The sequence below is a fragment of the Dipodomys merriami genome, unplaced genomic scaffold, assembly GCF_024711535.1.
Source record: "Dipodomys merriami isolate MVZ:Mamm:240054 unplaced genomic scaffold, mDipMer1.0.p SCAF_124, whole genome shotgun sequence".
Classification (NCBI taxonomy): Eukaryota; Metazoa; Chordata; class Mammalia; order Rodentia; family Heteromyidae; genus Dipodomys; species Dipodomys merriami.
The window spans coordinates 69,739-87,739 of record NW_027202538.1 but is presented as its reverse complement, the minus strand read 5'-3'; the positions used below and the strand labels follow the sequence as shown (position 1 = coordinate 87,739).

Genomic DNA, 18,001 nt, shown 5'->3' with positions numbered 1-18,001 from the left:
CACATTTCTTTTTTTATTTTTATTTTTTTGTGAACATACTGTACAGAGGGGTTACAATTTCAAGGGCAAGATAATGAGTTCATTTCTTATCAAGCATTGCATCCTCCTAATTTGTTTAGCCTTAACATCCCTTCCCAGCCTTCCTCTGCACCCCACACAATTCCCTCCCCCCCCCCCGCCGATCCTACACATTTCTTGAACAACAATATCTGTGATTATTTTGTTTTTGACATGTCAATCTTGACTATTCTTAAATGTGTGCTTATGTAAGAGGTACATGGTTCTAAAATTTCACGAGAATTCTTCAAAACTTACTTTTCTTTGAATTGTCTAGTTTAAGAAAATCAATTACACTTTATATATAAAAAATGCTCTGTGCTCAATTCAGCAGCACATACACTAAAATTGGAACAATACGGAGAAGATTAACATGGCCCCTGGGCAAGGTTGACATGCAAATTCTTGAATCATTCCATATTTTTACAACTAAAGATGCTGGAGAGGATGTGGCCACAAAGGAACCTTTCTTGATTCTTGTTGGGAGTGTTAACTTGTTCAACCATTTTGGAAAGCAGTATGGAGACTCATCAAAAGACTCCATATAAATCTCCCCTATGACCCAGCAATCACACTTTTGGGGATTTACCCAAATCATCACAAAGAAGACCATACTAAAACTACCAGAACAACTATGTTTACTGCAGCATTATTTACAATAGCTAAGATATGGAGCCCACCTGGATGGCCCACAGAAGATGAATGGATCATGAAAATGTGGTATATATACACAATGAAATTCTATGCCTCCATCAAAAAGAATGACATCGCCCAATTTGTTAAAAATTGTAAAGCCTTGGAAAAAAATTTATTAAGTGAAGTAAGCCAAGTCCAAAGAAACATAGGTCCCATGGTTTCCCTTATTTTCAACAGCTAATATATGTATGGGGTAAGAATAGATCATAAGCTATGTGCATATCAGATAAGATGATATTACAAGAAATGAACCAGACAAGTGATTTTTTTGTTTCTTGCTATTGTTTCTAAGATACTTATAATGTGTGATGTGATTATTTTTGTTCCTTTATATGTTCCTCCCTTACGTTCTAACCACTGTTTTCACTGTATTTGAAGTTGGTGCACTTACATCCTGGGTATACATTTCTCTAATTTGGGGAGGGGAAAGGGAAATAAAAAATTCTTAAATAGGGATACAGGTTGAGATGCACAAGACACTATGTTGAAAAATGAACTTTACAATTTAGACAGGGGAAGGGGGAGGGGAGTGTATTTGTGGAGGTGGGAGGGAAGGGATGGTGGAAGGAAAAGAAAGGAAGAGGAAACAATGCTTGTTAGGAAATGTACTCATTATTTGCTCATACAAATATGACACCTCTGTACAGTTTTTTTACAGGTGGACCCATTGCAACAATGAGAAGTACAAGTCGTTATGTCGAAAATGAACTTTACAACTTTGGTGCGGGGGGCAGGGAGGATTGGTTGGGAGGGCTGGGGGGGGATGGGGAGGGATGGGAAGGGAAAACAAAAGAGGAGGCTACAATGCTTGATAAAAAATGTACTCATTATCTTGCCCATGTAATTGTAACCCCTCTGTACAGTATTTTCACAGTAAAAAAAAAAGTATAAAAATGTTCTGATATAGAAGAGTTTATTTCCTCTATTTTACCCAGATAATAACGTTAACAAAGAAATTAATGCAGCACACTGATATGCTGATATGAAGGTATTTTGAATAAATGTGTGGGGGGGGGTGTACACACACGCATGCACACATACACACATGCACATGCTTGTGTATTGGCATGCTCAGAGTTTGAAATCAGGGCTTCAAGGTCTTGCTAGTCCTTTCCTCTCTAGGTTGATGAGATAATATATGAGCTACATTTCCATTCCTGGCTCTTTGCTAATTCATTATAATTTCTGAAAAATAATCTCTTGAATTTATTCTGCCCTGAGTGACTTCCAACAGTTATCCATAGATCTCAGGCTCCTGAGTAGATAGCCCGAGCAGATAGAATTACAGGTGTGACAGCCAGGACAAGGCTTTCAGAATAATTTTATAAGTAGAAGAAAGTTTACTTGATGGGGGCCTGTTTTATCATCTCCTACTTTTAAAGCATTTTGGAGTGATTATATATGAATTTACTTCATTTTTGGATTCTTTTTTTTTTTTTTTTTGGTCCGGTAGTGGGGCCTGATCTCTGGGCCTGGGCGCTATCCCTCAGCTCTTCAGCTCAAGGCTAGCCCTCTACCACTTGAGCCACAGCACCACTTCCGGTATTTTTCTTTTTGCTTATGTGGTGCTGAGGAATTGAACCCAGGGCCTTAGGCATGCAAGGCAAGCGCTCTGCCACTGAGCCACCTTCCCAGCCTGATATTTGGATTCTTAAAAGATAGTAAGTGTTGGTATTTAAAAGTTTTAGTACTTTTTAAAAAGAGGATACTGGAGCTGTGGGACAAAAAAATTGGACTCTCTTTGGACCTCAATTTATAAGCTCAGCTCTGTGGATGATAACCCATTGTCACCAACACAGTCTGTGTTGGAGACAAAATGTAACAGAAAATAATCGCCATGGGCAATATTTGGTATGCTATTATTTATAGGACAATATGAATATTGAATTGAGAGTGTAAGAGAATGGAGAGATTTTACCTACAATTTTTGTATTGCTAAAAGGCTTTTGGAGACTGTCACTCCTTTCCTCCCACACTGTGTGTCTTTGGGCCATTCACTTCATGCCTTTAATTACAATTTTTCCCAACACTAAAACGATAGATAACATTAGCATTATAGCAAATGTTATCTGAAGAATTGAGAGAAATAAAACTTGCAAAATACTTAACATAAACTTCTATGAATGAGCTTTGAGTTTAGCCATAATTTTTTAATACTAAATAGAATGCAATAATATTAGAGAAAACATTACAGCAACCAGAAGGAATATGATCTATTGACCATGCTTTGCTTCCAAGGAAGCCAGGTGTACAACGTCTCATGCTTTAAATCAAACTGGTTATATTATGTCTTGGTAGTGTAAAAGTATCAAGGACAGAATAATGAAGGAATGTTGTAGACTGAGGTAATGTCCATATGATAATGTGCAAAACTGATAAAACGTAAAAGTACCTGAGCATTATATTGTGTTTTATATCATTTAAGTTGCATTGCAAAGATAGGGAATACCTAGAACAATGAATTCTCTTTTTGATATCCTATCATAGGTTCTTAGCTGGATGAACTCTTTCTTCATTCTTATAGAGGCATTATCAGATGAGAGGAACTGTATTTTTTGTTTGCTTCCTTCAATTTATTCTTCAATTTGAAATCTGAACTACTTGAGACTGAAAGAAACCAAGGGAAATTAGACACGCAGGCTTTGGAAAGAACAATCAACATAAAATAAATAAAATACACATAGCCTTATGAAAGGTCTAACTAAATTGAGTTATATAGTCTAAAGCGTAAACAGAAAATGATATAAGCAATTTCATCTTATTGAAAATTGAAAAATGTAAGGAATTGCTTAATTTTTTTCCTTTCTCCTCCCTTGAATTAATTATTGATTTTGTATAAAGAGATTAAAGATGAGATTAACAAGAAATGAATAAAATTCAAAAGAGTTCTGGGAAGATGGTAAGGAAGAAGCTGGAGGCTACACAGGCTCTCTCATAGAAAGCAGTTTAAGTGTTCCAGTGAACAGTCCTAAGCAAGACAATCACACCAAGGGTGCCATCACAGTAAAGAGAGTTTGGCCAGAGAGGGAAAATCCAGGCAAGGGGACAGGTCAGTGCACTTGCCAGCAGGCTCAGCTGCGGTTGTGGCGGTGGCTGTGGCAGCCGTAGCCACCAAACCTGAAACAGAGAGTCAGGGACGAAGGCCCCAGATCAGAGGGCTAGGGGATTCTACACAACACCAGCAAGAACTGACAAGGAACAGACATCTTCATCCTGCAGATCGAAGACCAGAGACGACCCAGGAACCAAGACTCTGGCTAGAGTAGAAGCCTGACATTCTCACTCCTTCTAAGGGAACAGAGGAGGAAAGGCAATCCCTCCCCTCCACACTACTGGAGATCTCCATCTTTGATACTGATAAAGGCCTGGCTAAGCAGCTAGCTCCAACTCAGGCCTGGGAAGAAAACAAGAGTCATTTAGCAGGTCACAGGAACCCGACCTCACCTGCCAGGCTCAGCTCCACCCAGGGAAAAGTCATCCAGCCCAGGCAGAGATAGCTCTGCCCTCCTCAAGTGTTGATTTCTTCACTGGCTAAACAGAGCCAGAGGCTGCCCCTCCCTACAGCAGTCTTGAAAATCAACTGAAATTCAGTAAACATAAACCCTGAGAATGTCTCCAGGCTAGGCTCTGTAAGTGTCTCAGAAGCTAGCCCCTCAGGGAAACTCTACTGCTTGCTGAAAGGCCTCCACTCTACCCAGAACCAAGCCTCATCAAAGCATCTCCAAACTAGAGGAAACAGCCATCTCACTCTTGTGTGATAATCAAAGCACATCTCCCTCCCATTGTACTAGCCTAGGAGGAGGATCACAAAATTCTGGGTAAAGCAGAACATTTTTCTGTCTGCTCAAACAAACTGACTTAAGAAACCAATCAACCCACAGGAAAATCAAACACCACAAGCAGACCAGAGACTACAACAAGAGATTGGTTACAGACACAAGGGAGATACAGGATCTTCCCACCCCCTCCAAAAAATCAAAGAACTCATTTTTTGTACCTTTTAAAATTTGTTTAAATTTTTTGTTTTTATTTTTAATTTTAAAAAATTGTTTGCTCTTAACCTCTACTCTATTTTCTTCCTCTTATAATTTTTAATTTGGGGGAATATCTCTGCTTGTGTGTGTGTGTGTGTGTGTGTGTGTGTGTGTGTGTGTGTGTGTGTGTGTGTGTGTGTGTGTGTGTGTGTGTGTTTTAGCTCTACTGAACTTTTGATCCTTTCGTACTTGTTCATTCTTTTCACTTTATTTCCTCGTTCGTTCTTTTTTGCTTGACTTAATAGCTGTTCTGCTCATCCTCAGGTATACGAATAGTCGATTATTAGACCTTATCCCCCATTGTGTACACAATCCATAAATTTATTATTCAATTCAAAACCTCTTTGACTTAAGTTTCTTAATAGCAGTACTACCTCTTTATACCTATATAATATTTTCAGGATTTTTTTTTATTTTTTCGCATCTCCATTCTATCCCTCCCCTTCTCTCATCCTATCCCTGTTCTTCTGTGAATATTACGTTGTTACATTTGCATAACTTTTAATTTTTCAATTAATAATTTTTAATATTTTTTTTCTATTCTTTCTTGTCTCTTTTTTCTTTTTCTTATTTTTTCTTCTTTTTTTCTCCCTCTACTATCATTCTATCCAAACTATTTTCCTTTTTGAGATTAAGACTAAGTTAATTTAACTCTCCTTTTACCTTTTCACATCCCTCTATTCCTATTTTTACCCACATCTCTCCCTAAATCTTATAATTTCTGGTATGCCAAATTATTCTTTGTTGTTCATAGCCCATTAGTACATAGTTGTTTGATATTGAATAAATATATCTGTTGAACTACATTGTATCTGCGGACTTTTGACTGTGAAACTACAGACTTTGGATGATGCTTGCCTTAAGTTAGTGTTCTAGCACAAAACTGGTGTTACTTTCATCCCAAATGGGCAGAACAAGAAGAAACACAAGAAAAATGGCAAGTTCGGGTATCTAAACTCCCACTCATGATAATCAGGGGACAGAACAGATAATGAATAATCCAGGGGAGAGCTCCCCAAAAGCTATACAAAAACTACTGTTAAACATGGTAAATGAAAAAACTGAAAACCTGCAAATGACTCAGTGTGAGCATGATAGGGAGAGAGAGGAGGCAAAACAAAGGTCAATACAGGAATATCATGAGCTTGAGGAACTTACTCAAAGATTGACACAGGAATTGCATGAGCAGATTGAAAACACTCAAAGAGAAATACAGGGATGGCATGAGCAGGCTGAGTCCAGTCAAAGAGATAGACATGAATTGTGTGAGCCGGCTGAGAATAGACAAACAGAAAGTCAGGAATTGCATAAACGTGAGGAAGCTAATCAAAGAGTAATACAGGAATTCAGAGAGCGAGATGAGACAGACAAAGATCTTTAGAGGCATTTATGGAATCCACAGAGAGCTGAAAGAAGTCAGGGAGACCACAAAGGGAATGCTGAATGGAACCCAACAGAAGTAATGGGAGTCCAAGAAAACCATAACCAATCAACTAAGTGATTTGAGAATAAACACTGAACACCAAATTAAGGAAGCAAAGAAGTTCATAGAAGATCTAAAACAAAGCTCCAACAAAGAATTTGAAGTGATAAAAACCGACCAATTAGAAAGAAAAGAAATAAAAACCAAAGTAGAAAGTCTTGACAGTAGGTTACACCATGTAGAAGATCGATTATCGGAGATTGAAGACAGCCTAGATATTGTGGAGAAAGAACATACAAACATCAAGACAAATCCAAGAAATATGACAGATCTATTCAACATTTAGAAGACACTATCAGAAGGCCTCAGCTGAGGATAATGGGTGTAGTGGAGCAATTAGAGAGAGAAGTTAATGGTCTAGGAAATTTGTTTAACAGGATCCTAGCAGAGAACTTCCCAAACATGCAAAACGATAGGCCTATTCAGATACAAGAAGCTTTTGGAACTCAACAGGACATCCCACCATCACATTATAATCCACACAGGGTCAATTCAGACCAAGGAAAAGATCCTTAAAGCTGTCAAGGAGGAAAGATCAATCACCGATAACGGGAAACTAATTAGAATCACCTCAGATTTCTCAGCAGAGACAACTAAAGCAAGAAGAGCCCGGGATAAGGTATGCCATGCCCTAAAGACAAACAACTAGAAACCAAGAATACTGTACACAGCTAAACTCTCTTTCATAACTGAAGGTCAAATATAAACCTTCCATACCAAAGAAAAATTTAAACAATATATCTCTGCCAAACCAGGACTTCAAAAGATTCTTGAAGATATCCTACACATAGAAAACCAACAAGACCACAATAAAGGCCAAGAAACTCCACCCAAACTGAGAATCCAAGAACCATAGGAAGAACCCAGTTGCCACAATCCCAAGAAGGTGGATAAAATGGCAGGAACTCCCAAATACCTCTCAGTCCTATCTCTTAACATTAACGGAATGAACTCTCCAATTAAGCAACATAGACTGCCTAGTTGGATTAAAAAGCAAGATCCTTCTATCTTCTGCCTTCAGGAGTACATCTTGCCCATAAAAACAAACACATTTTAAATGTGAAAAGCTGGAACAAATCTACCAAGCAAACGGCCCCCATAAACAGGCAGGTGTTGCAAGCCTCATATCAGATAAAATAGACTTCAAATTAAAATCAATGAGAAGAGATAAGGAAGCTCTCTATATACTAATTAAGGGAACCCTCCTTCAGGAGGATATTACAATTCTAAATATCTATTTTCCAAACAACGGAGCACCCAAATTTATCCAAGAAAAACTACTTTCCCTCAAATCCCACATAGATATAATGACATTGATTGTTGGGAACTTGATACACCACTCTCCCCACTAGATAGATGAACTTGGCAAAAATTCAACTTGAGAAACCGCAGATCTAAACAACTGTATAGATCAACAAGATTTCACAGACAACTACCGAATGTTTGACTCAGCAGCATCAGAATACACGTTCTTCTCATCAGCACATGGAACATTTTCCAAAATAAACCACTTTTTACGTCACAAAGCAAACTTGTCCAAATTCAGAAACATTGAAGTTATACCTTGCATTCTCTCTGACCACAATGGAATAAAATTAGAACTCAAAACCAAAAGCCACCAAAGAAAGTCCTGTAACACATGGAGGCTGAACAACACACTGCTGACTCACGAGTCAGTGTTGGACGAAATTAGAAAGGAAATTCAAATGTTCATGTTATTCAACAAAAAAGAACACACATATTACCAGCTCCTCTGGGACACAGTAAAGGCAGTACTCAGAGGCAAGTTTATAGCTCTGAGATGCTATATCAACAAATTGGAGAGATCTGAAACCAACAATTTAATGAGACATCTGAGCCTCCTTGAAAAAGAGCAGCAAGATAAACCCCAATCCAGTAGATGGAAATAAATGATTAAAATTAAATCAGAAATAAATGAATTAGAATCCAAAAAAAACATGTAAAGAATCAACAAAACAAAGAGTGGGTTATTCGAAAAAAAATAAAAAAAATATACAGACCCTTAGCAAATCTTATAAGAAAAAAGAAGAGAATACATCCAAATAAATAAACTCAGAAATGAGAATGGTAACATCACCACAGTAACAACCAAATTCAGAACATTATAAGGGAATAATCCTCAAAACTTCATGCTAATATGTTTGAGAACTTGGCAGAGACAGAACTTTTCCTACCAAATATTGACATGTTGAAACTAAACCAAGATGAGTTAAACCATCTGAACAGGCCCATTTCAAGCATTGAAATAGAAAGAGCAATAAGAGACCTCCCATCTAAGAAAAGTCCAAGACCAGATGGTTTTACAGTGGAATTCTACAAGTCCTTAAAAGCAGAGTTTACACAAATAATACTTCAGCTCTTCAATGAAATTTGAAGACAAAGTTCAATACCGAGCTAATTCTATGAAGCCATCATAACCCTCATCCCCAAACCAGGCAGGGATTCGTCAAAGAAAGAGTACTATAGACCCATTTCTTTGATGAACATAGATGCAAAACTTTTCAACAAAATTTTGGCCAATCGATTTCAACAATTTATCCAAAAAATCATGCACCATGATCAAACAGAATTCATTTCAGGAATGCAAAGCTGGCTCAATATACACAAATCAATTAATATAATTCATAACACCAACTGAAGCAAGGATAAGAACTGCATGGTTATCTCAATAGATGCAGAAAAAGCATTTAACAAGATCCAAAACCCCTTTATTATGAAGGTTCTGAAAAAATTAGGAATCCATGGAACATTCCTCAATACAATAAAGGCTGTATATGACAAACCTACAGCCAGCATTATACTTAATGGTGAAAAACTGAAGCCATTCCCTCTTAACTCAGAAATGAGACAAGGATGTTCACTTTCTCCACTTCTATTCCATCTAGTATTAGAATGCCTAGCTATAGCCATAAGACAAGATATAAACATAAAGGGGATACAAATAGATAATGAAAAAGTAAAAATCTCCCTCTTTGCAGATGATTTGTTATTGTACTTAAAGAATCTCACAGCCTCCACTCCCAAATTTCTCAATTAATTCAAAACTTTGGCAAAGTAGCACGGCATAAAATTAAGCCTCAAAACTCAACGGCTTTTCTGTTTACCAACAATGAGAAAAGTGTGGCTGAAATTAGGAAAGCAACTCCATTCATAGGGCTCCAAAAAATAACTAGGAATTCAAAAAGTGAAGGACCTCTATGATGAAAAATTTAAAAACCTGAAAAAGGAAATCAAAACAGAACTTAGAAAGTGGCAAAAACTCCCATGATCTTGGATTAGAAAGATGAACACCGTGAAAATGGCAATACTTCCCAAGACAATCTACAAATTCAATGCGATATTTATCAATATTCCAACCTCCTTCTTCAAGAAAATAGAAGCTGCAATCGAAAATTTCATATGAATGAATAAAAGACGCCAAATAGTGAAAATGATCCCTAACAGAAATCACAGGGCGAGAGGAATGTCAATACCAAATTTCAAACACTACTACGAAGCCATAATAATCAAAACAGCTTGGAACTGGCATAAGAACAGACCTCAGGACCAATGGAATAGAATTGAAAACCCAGAAATGAACCTACAGACCTATAGCCATCTAATTTTCGATAAGGGAGCTAAAATATAGAATGGACGAAAGACAGACTTTTCTGTAAATTGTGCTGGCAAAATTGGTTAACTACTTGAAGAGAACTAAGGGTAGATCCTTAGATATCACTCTGCACCAGAATCAACTCCAAATGGATCAAAGACCTTGGAGTCAAAGCAGACATTCTGAAAATTTACAGAATGGAATAGGAGAAATCCTAGGTCTCCATGGCAGAGGCCTAAATTTTCTTAATAGAGACCCAGAATCACAACAAATCAAAGAAAAGTTGGACAAATGGGATTGCATGAAATTGTAGGGCTTGTGCATGGCAAAGGAAATAGCTAGCAACATCAATCGAAAGCCCACTGAATGCGAGAAGATCTTCACTAGCCATACAACAGACAAGGGTCTCGTATCTAAAATATACCTGCAATTCAAAAAAATTAAATCCCCCAAGAATAAATCTTCAAAGAAACAACGGACCAATAAGTAAGTGGGCTAAGGAAAAGGAGAAACTTATCTGAAGAATAAAGAAGGATGGCCAATAGACACATGAAGAAATGCTCAACCTCCCTAGCCATAAAAGAAATGCAAATCAAAACAACATTGAGATACCACCTCACCCCAGTTAGAATGGCGATAATCAAGAACTCTAATAGCAACAGATGCTGGAGGGGATGTGGAACGAAGGGAAGCTTACTGCATTGTTGGTGGGAGTGTAAATTTGCTCAACCACTTCTGAAAACAATATGGAGATTCGTCCAAAGGCTCCACATAGAGCTCCCCTATGACCCAGTAATCCCACTTTTGGGCATTTTGGGCTACCAGCACGACTATGTTTATTGAAGCATTATTTACCTTAGCAAAGATATGGAAACCACTCAGATGACCCTCAAGTGATGAATGGATCAAGAAAATATGGTGAATATACACAATGGAATTCTATGCCTCCATCCGAAAGAATGACATTGCCCCATTTGTTAGGAAGTGGAAAGACTTGGAAAAAATTATTTTAAGTGAAGTAAGCCAGGGCCAAAGAAACATAGGTCCCATGGTTTCCCTTATTTGCAATAACTAGTATATGTCTGAGTCAACCAGAAAAGTTCAGATAAGTTGATGTTAAGGAAATGAACCCTAAGATATGTATTCAAATGTTTTTTTTTGTTTCATGCAATTGTTCCTAAAGTATATATAAGATTTTTTTTGTTGCTTTCTATGTCCCTCCCCCACGATATAACCCCTGCTTTCATTGTATTTGGTTTTGGTATGATTTGTGGAGGGGAAGGAAGATACAAATCGTTTTAATAGGAATACAGGTGGACCCATAGAAACAATGAGAGGTACAAGTTCTTATGTTGAAAAACTAACTTTAAACTTTTATGATGGGAGAAGAGGGGGAGGAAGATTGGCTGGGAGGGGGCGTGGGGAGAATGGAAAGGGATGGAAATGGGAAACAAAGGAGGAGGCTACAATGCTTGAAAAGGAATGTACTTATCTTTCACATGTAATTGTAATCCCTCTCTACAATATTTTCACATTAAAAAAAAGAAATGATTAAAATTGGACAAAAGTTCGGAATAGACCTGTTTTCCAAATAGCCATGAAAGTAGCCAGTGGGTTTTCAAATTCGTGTTTAATACAACTTCTATGTTGGCTTAATGCTTTTGGAACGGAAGTCATTAGAGAAATGCAATTCAAAATTACTATGATACTAGTTCATAACTATTATAACACTTATCCAAAAAATCAAAGGAACCTGGTGTGGTGGTAAAGGCTTGTAATTCCAAGCATTTAGCAGGTTGGAGTAATAGGATTTTATTCTAAGGCCAGTCTGGGTTACTGCACATAGTAAAAACCTGCCCTTAAAAAAAACAAAGGTAATAATGTTGGTGAGAATGTGGATAAAAGAAATTTTCTGGGGCTGGGAAGGTGGCTCAATGGTAGAGCGCTTGCCTTGTATGCCTGAGGCCCTGGGTTTAATTCCTCAGCACCACATAAGCAAAAAGAAGTAATTTTCTACACTCAGTCAAAATACAGGTTAATATTCTCGTTGTAGAAAGTAGTATGAAGTTTTCTAGAGAAATGTAAAGTCTAAATATCATCTGACCCACCGATCATGTTTTTATTTCTCTTTGGGTAACTGATAAATGTATCTGTATTTCATTGCTATTTACATTATTCACAACAATGGCCAAGATATAAATCGAAGTTAAGGGTTCAACTACAGACTAAGAAAGCACTGTGTTGCATGCACAATATATATTTTTTCATCTTTAATATAGCAAGAGTCTTCTCCCAGTAGCCACAATTTACAATAACCTGAAAGATGTATTCTAAATGAAGAAAAATGTCTTCTGATCTTTGTAAAACCACACACACACACACACACACACACACACACACACACACACACACACACACACACACACCAACCTCAAAGATTTAGAGAGAAATGATTTTTTTTAGTTCCCAAGAATTTTATTTTTTTATTGTGAAAATACTGTACAGAGGGGTTACAATTACATGGGCAACATAATAAGTACATTTATTGTAGCGCCCACGTTGCTGGACCCCCACCAAGAAGACCAACAAGAGTCAGACGATCTGAAATGCAAAAGCAAGCTATTATTTAGACGGGCTGCAGCTTGGGCCTCGTCCTACACTCCCAAACAGTGGAGCCTAGGAGGAGAGCCCTGAGCTAAATAAAGATTTGCAGGGCTTATAAAGGCAAACAACCAGGTGTTTGGATTACCACCACGTCTTGCTCTGCTAGCTGAGATAAACAAGCAACAAATGGTCACTGCCTCAAAAATGGAGTTGCTTTAACCCTTCCTCCACCCTTGACTTATGGTCCTGAAACACAATATTGTGGCTCAGGCCAAAAACTATACTCCAACAGCTCTCGATCTTGACTATCCCTCTATGACCATGGCCCTGTTGTCTTTTGCTATTCCTGAATTGTCAACGTGAAAACAACACTCTTCCCCTAGGGCAGCACAAAGTTCCCCTTGTTGTACTGAGCGCCTCCCAGGAGTTATGCAAATGATAATTGAAACAATACCAATAAAATGAGTCCATTTTTCTTTTCTTGAGTTATATATGGAGTGGTTGGGTAGGATGCTTAGAGACTTCCCATGTTTCCCCATGGTCATCCAGGGCAATGGGGTCAGCTGGTCTTTCATGGGTGCAGTGGATCCAAGCAGGAATGCTCTCCACCTTAAGGGCAGTGGGTGTAGCCAGAGGTACCATGTAAGGTCCCTTCTACCGTGGTTCCAAAAATCTCAAGTTGTACCATTGAACAAACACACAGTCCCCTGGTTTAAATTGGGGGTAGGAATAGAAGCAGAATCATAGGATGCTCTAAGCTGGGGCGACCCACTTTTGTGGACAAGCTATAGATAGTCAAGTTTACATAGAAATTCAGTGTCACTCAAATGAGCAAGCAATCCATTCTGAAGGCTAGAGATAATGGGTGGAGGATGTCCATACATTATTTCAAAAGGAGTACAGCCAAGGTGATAGGGTGAATTTCTTACTCTAAACAGGTCAAAAAGAAGGAGTGATACCCAGTCTGTGCCAGTCTCCAAAGCCAATTTAGTTAAGGTCTCTTTTAGAGTCTGATTCATTATTTCTACCTGCCCTGAACTCTGGAGTCTATAAGCTCGGTGCAATTTCCAATCCATCCCCAGTGCTACAGCTATTCCCTGACTTAATTTTGAGACCAAGGCCGGTCCATTTTCCGACCTGATGGTGGATGGGAAGCCATAGATGGGTAGGATTTCTTCCAGGATATTCTTAGCCACGAAGTTCACGGTCTCATGCTTTGTAGGATAGGCTTCAACAGATCCTGAAAATTGTCTACAAAAACTAGCAAATATTTATATCCAACTTTTCCACTTTAAATTTCTGTGAAGTCTAATTCCCAATACACATCTGGCCTATCTCCACGGAGGCAAGCTCCTTTTGTAACCGGTTGATTAGGGTCATTGGTGAGCTGACAGGCTTTACAATTTTTAACAGTGTTCTCAATGAGTTGATTTCCTTGCTTAATTTTTACTTCTGAGTGTTGGAGCAAGTCCTGCATTCTTCGGGTTCCCATGTGAGAGGCCTGATGGATTCTCTTAAGAATCCCCTTGCCCAATCTTTGTGACAAGGTAAGTTTCCCCTCACCAGTTTTCCACCAGTCTTTATTTTCTTCTCTGCCTGGGGGCTTATAGGCCATGGGAATTTTCTTTATCCACTCCAAGTCTTCTTGGGAGTACTGAAGCTCAGGAGGCAAAGCTTGAGGCCCTGCATCTACTAGAGTAAGTACTTCCCCTCCGGGATAGAGGGCCACCTCCTTAGCTGCCTGATCGTACAAATTATTTCCTTTGGTTGTTGAATCAGTTCTCTTTTGATTGTCAAGGCAGTGCATAATGGTAATATTTGCTGGTTTCCATAAGGCCTGGACAAGGCTTAAAATTTCTTGTTTGTTTTTAGTAGCCTTTCCCTCAGTTGTCAGCAGCCCCCTCTCTTGGTAAATGGCTCCCTGGACATGCATGGTAGCAAAAGCGTACAGATTGTCAGTGTAAATGTTTAATCCCTTCCTCTTTCCCATCCATAGGGCTTTTGTTAGTGCCACTAGTTCTGCTCTTTGTGCAGATGTTCCCTGGGGGAGTGCTACAGCCTACATTATCTCAGTGTCCATGGTGACTGCTGCGCCCGCGTACATTTTTCCATCTCGAATGAAACTGCTGCCATCTGTGAACCAGGTATGCACGGCATGTGATAGTGACAAGTCCAACAAGTCTGGCTTCTTTTCCTTGGCCTGGTCTCTCTTTTCATGCTCAATTTCACGTTCTTTGCCCTTCCTTTTCTTTCTTTGCTCCTCTGTCTCTCTCTTACTGTAAACCTTTTCAACCACGTCTATTAGATCCCTAATAGACTTTTCACCAAGTCTTTCTAGAGCCTGCAACTTTTGCTTTATGTCTGGTGCAGATTGATTTATATAGGAAAACATAATCATCTGAGCTGACTCCTGAGTCTCAAGATCATACGGGGTATATTGACTAAAAGCTTCCATGAGCTGCTCAAGGTACGCTGCCGGACTTTCACTTCCTCCCTATCTAACATCATAGACTCTGGCTTATTAGTAGGTCGGTGAGCTGCCAACTTCAGACTTACCAACAGAGCCTGGTGATAGATGAGGAGTCGCTCCCTACCTTCAACCATATTGTAGTCCCATATTGGTCAGATCTCAGGAAAATAGGCAGCGATCATGGCAGGATCTATCATGGGCGCTCCTGTGTGGCCAGGGATATGTTTCCAGGCCGCCTCTCAGATATGGTCTCTCTCTTCGGTGGTAAAAAGGACATGTAATAGCTGACTACAATCATCTCAAGTGGGCTGATGAGTAAAGAGAATGGTTTCAAGCAAACGAATTAAATCCTGGGTTTTCTCAGATAAGAGGGCATTTTGGGTATGCCAATTGTATAGATCACTGGTAGAAAATGGCCAATATTAGAATTGCTGTTGACCATTCGCATCCACAGGACCTACTGTGCTTAAGGGAAAAACAGCTGCATTAGATGGGAGAGAGGGGCTGATCCCATGGCTTTCTCTAGTGACTGGCCCCTCAGAAACTTTAAGGGCAGGTGCCTAGGGTTCAGCTGCTAGTTCTATAGCTACCTCCTCCTCTTGATCATTCTCAGGCTCTGCAAAAGGAACCTGGGAAGCTGAGTATGGGGTAGGAAATATTTTTTCCACGTTATCTCCCTGAAAAACCGGGGGGTTCAATATCTTTTCCTCTTCCTTAGTTTTTCCTTTTTGTAAGTCTAGGGGGTTAGATGGAGTGTGGCCCATGATTTCCAGTCCCATTAGTCATACAGTCCAAAAACAATAAACAGTACAAACAAAAAACACACAGGCCTGACAGTTAAAAAAAAAAAAAAAAGGTTACGAAGTGGATATCTCCTGAATTGGTCCGCTGACCCCTGTAATAGGGAAGCAGAAGTAGCAGACCCACAGTGAGTGAGTTGGGCCTCGCTTAGGAGGCCCTCTTGGTCAGTTCTGGCCCAACATCAAACCAACCCATGCACCACAATTCTCAAGGCAGGGTTCCAAGGACCATCCCCCTCACAAGAGAATCTGGGATGTCTCCCAGTTCCTCCAGGGTTGTCATGAAAGCGCATCCGTTATGAGAACCCTTTACACAATATGAATTGGAGCGGCCATCCTCACAAACCAAAATGAAAGTAAAACAAAGAGAGGAACGACAGAACAAGACAAATTTGAAAGCACTGTTTACCTTCGGAGTCTGAGGTCTCGTGGGTCTCTTGAGGTATCCTGGACGAGCCCTCACTAACATGTAGTGACCATTTTGCAGGACCCCCACAAAGAAGACCAACTAGAGTCAGACGTTCCGAAATGCAAAAGCAAGGTTTTATTTAGACGAGCTGCAGCTCAGGCATCCTACACTCCCACACAGTAGAGCCTAGGAGGAGAGCCCTGATTTGCAGGGCTTATAAAGGCAAACAACCAGGTATTTGGATTTACACCACGTGTTGCTCTGCTAGCTGAGATATACAAGGAACAAATGATCACTGCCTCAAAAATGGAGTTACTTTAACCCTTCCTTCTGATCAAGCATTGTAGCCTCCACCTTTGTTTCCCATTCCCATTCCTTCCCATCTTCCCCCCATCCAATTCTCCTCCTCCCCCAAAGTTGTAAAGTTCATTGTCAACATAACGACTTGTACATCTCATTGTTGCAATGGGTCCACCTGTAACCCTATTTAAACGATTTGTTTTTTTTCCTTACCCTCCACAAATTATACCAACATCAAATACCATGAAATCAGGGGTTATACCATGGGGAAGGGATATACAAAGTAACAAAAAAATCTTATAAATACTTTAGATACAATTGCATGAAAGAAATAAAACATTTGAACACACATCTTAGGGTTCATTTCCCTAACATCAACTTATCTGACCTTTTCTGCTGGACTCAGACATATACTAGTTATTGCAAATAAAGGAAACCATGGGACCTATGTTTCTTTGGCCCTGGTTTACTTCACTTAAAATAATTTTTTCCAAGTCTTTCCACTTCCTAACAAATGGGGCAATGTCATTCTTTCTGATGGAGGCATAGAATTCTATTGTGTATATATACCACATTTACTTGATCCATTCATCACTTGTGGGGCATCTGGGATGGTTCCATATCTTAGCTATGGTAAATAATGTTGCAATAAACACAGTCGTGCTGGTAGCTTTAGTGTGGTCTTGTTTGTGATCATTTGGCTAGATACCCAAAAAAGGGGAGCTCTTTGTTGAGTCTTTGGAGGAACCTCCATACTGCTTTCCAAAGTGGTTGAACAAGTTTACACTCCCAATGCAGTAAGGTTCCCTTCTGTCCACATCCCTTCCAGCATCTGTTGTTATTAAAGTTCTTCATTATAGCCATTTTAAGTGGGGTGAGTTGGTATCTCATTGTTGTTTTGATTTGGATTTCTTTTATGGCTAGGGAGGTTGAGCATTTCTTGCTGTGTCTATTGGCCATGCTTCTTTCCTCTTCAGAGAAGTTTCTCTTTGTCTTTAGCCCACTTACTTATTTGGCAGTTGTTTCTTTGAAGATTTGTTTTTGAGGGATTTAATGTTTTGAGTTCCAGGTATATTTTAGATATGAGACACTTCTCCGTTGTATGTCTAGTCATCAATAAAGGAGCTAAAAAACATAGAATGGAAGAAAGACAGCCTCTTCAGAAAATGGTGCTGGCAAAATTGGTTAACTACTTGTAGAAAACTAAAGCTAGATTCTTAGATATCACTCTATATCAGAATCAACTCTAAATACTTCAAAGACCTCTGAGTCAAAGCAGACACCCTAAAAATATTACAAGATGGAATACGAGAAACCCTGGGTCTCCTTGGAATAGGCCAGATTTTCTTAATAGAGACCCAGAAACACAACAAATCAAAGAAAGGTTGGACAAATGGGCTTGCATGAAATTGCAAAGCTTCTGCATGGCAAAGGACATAGCTAGCAAGATCAATAGAAAGCCCACAGATTGGGAGAACATTTATACTAGAGAGAATTTTTTTTAAAAAGTAAAGAGAAGTGGAATTCCTGGGGCA

General features: G+C 39.1%; 1 non-coding gene across 1 annotated transcript; it reads left to right on the top strand.

The window, feature by feature from the left end:
• The first annotated feature begins 375 nt into the window (after positions 1-375).
• LOC138823883 (U6 spliceosomal RNA) lies at positions 376-482 on the top strand. The gene has a single exon (XR_011370941.1). It is a non-coding gene; the product is annotated as a U6 spliceosomal RNA (small nuclear RNA).
• Positions 483-18,001: the final 17,519 nt, after the last annotated feature.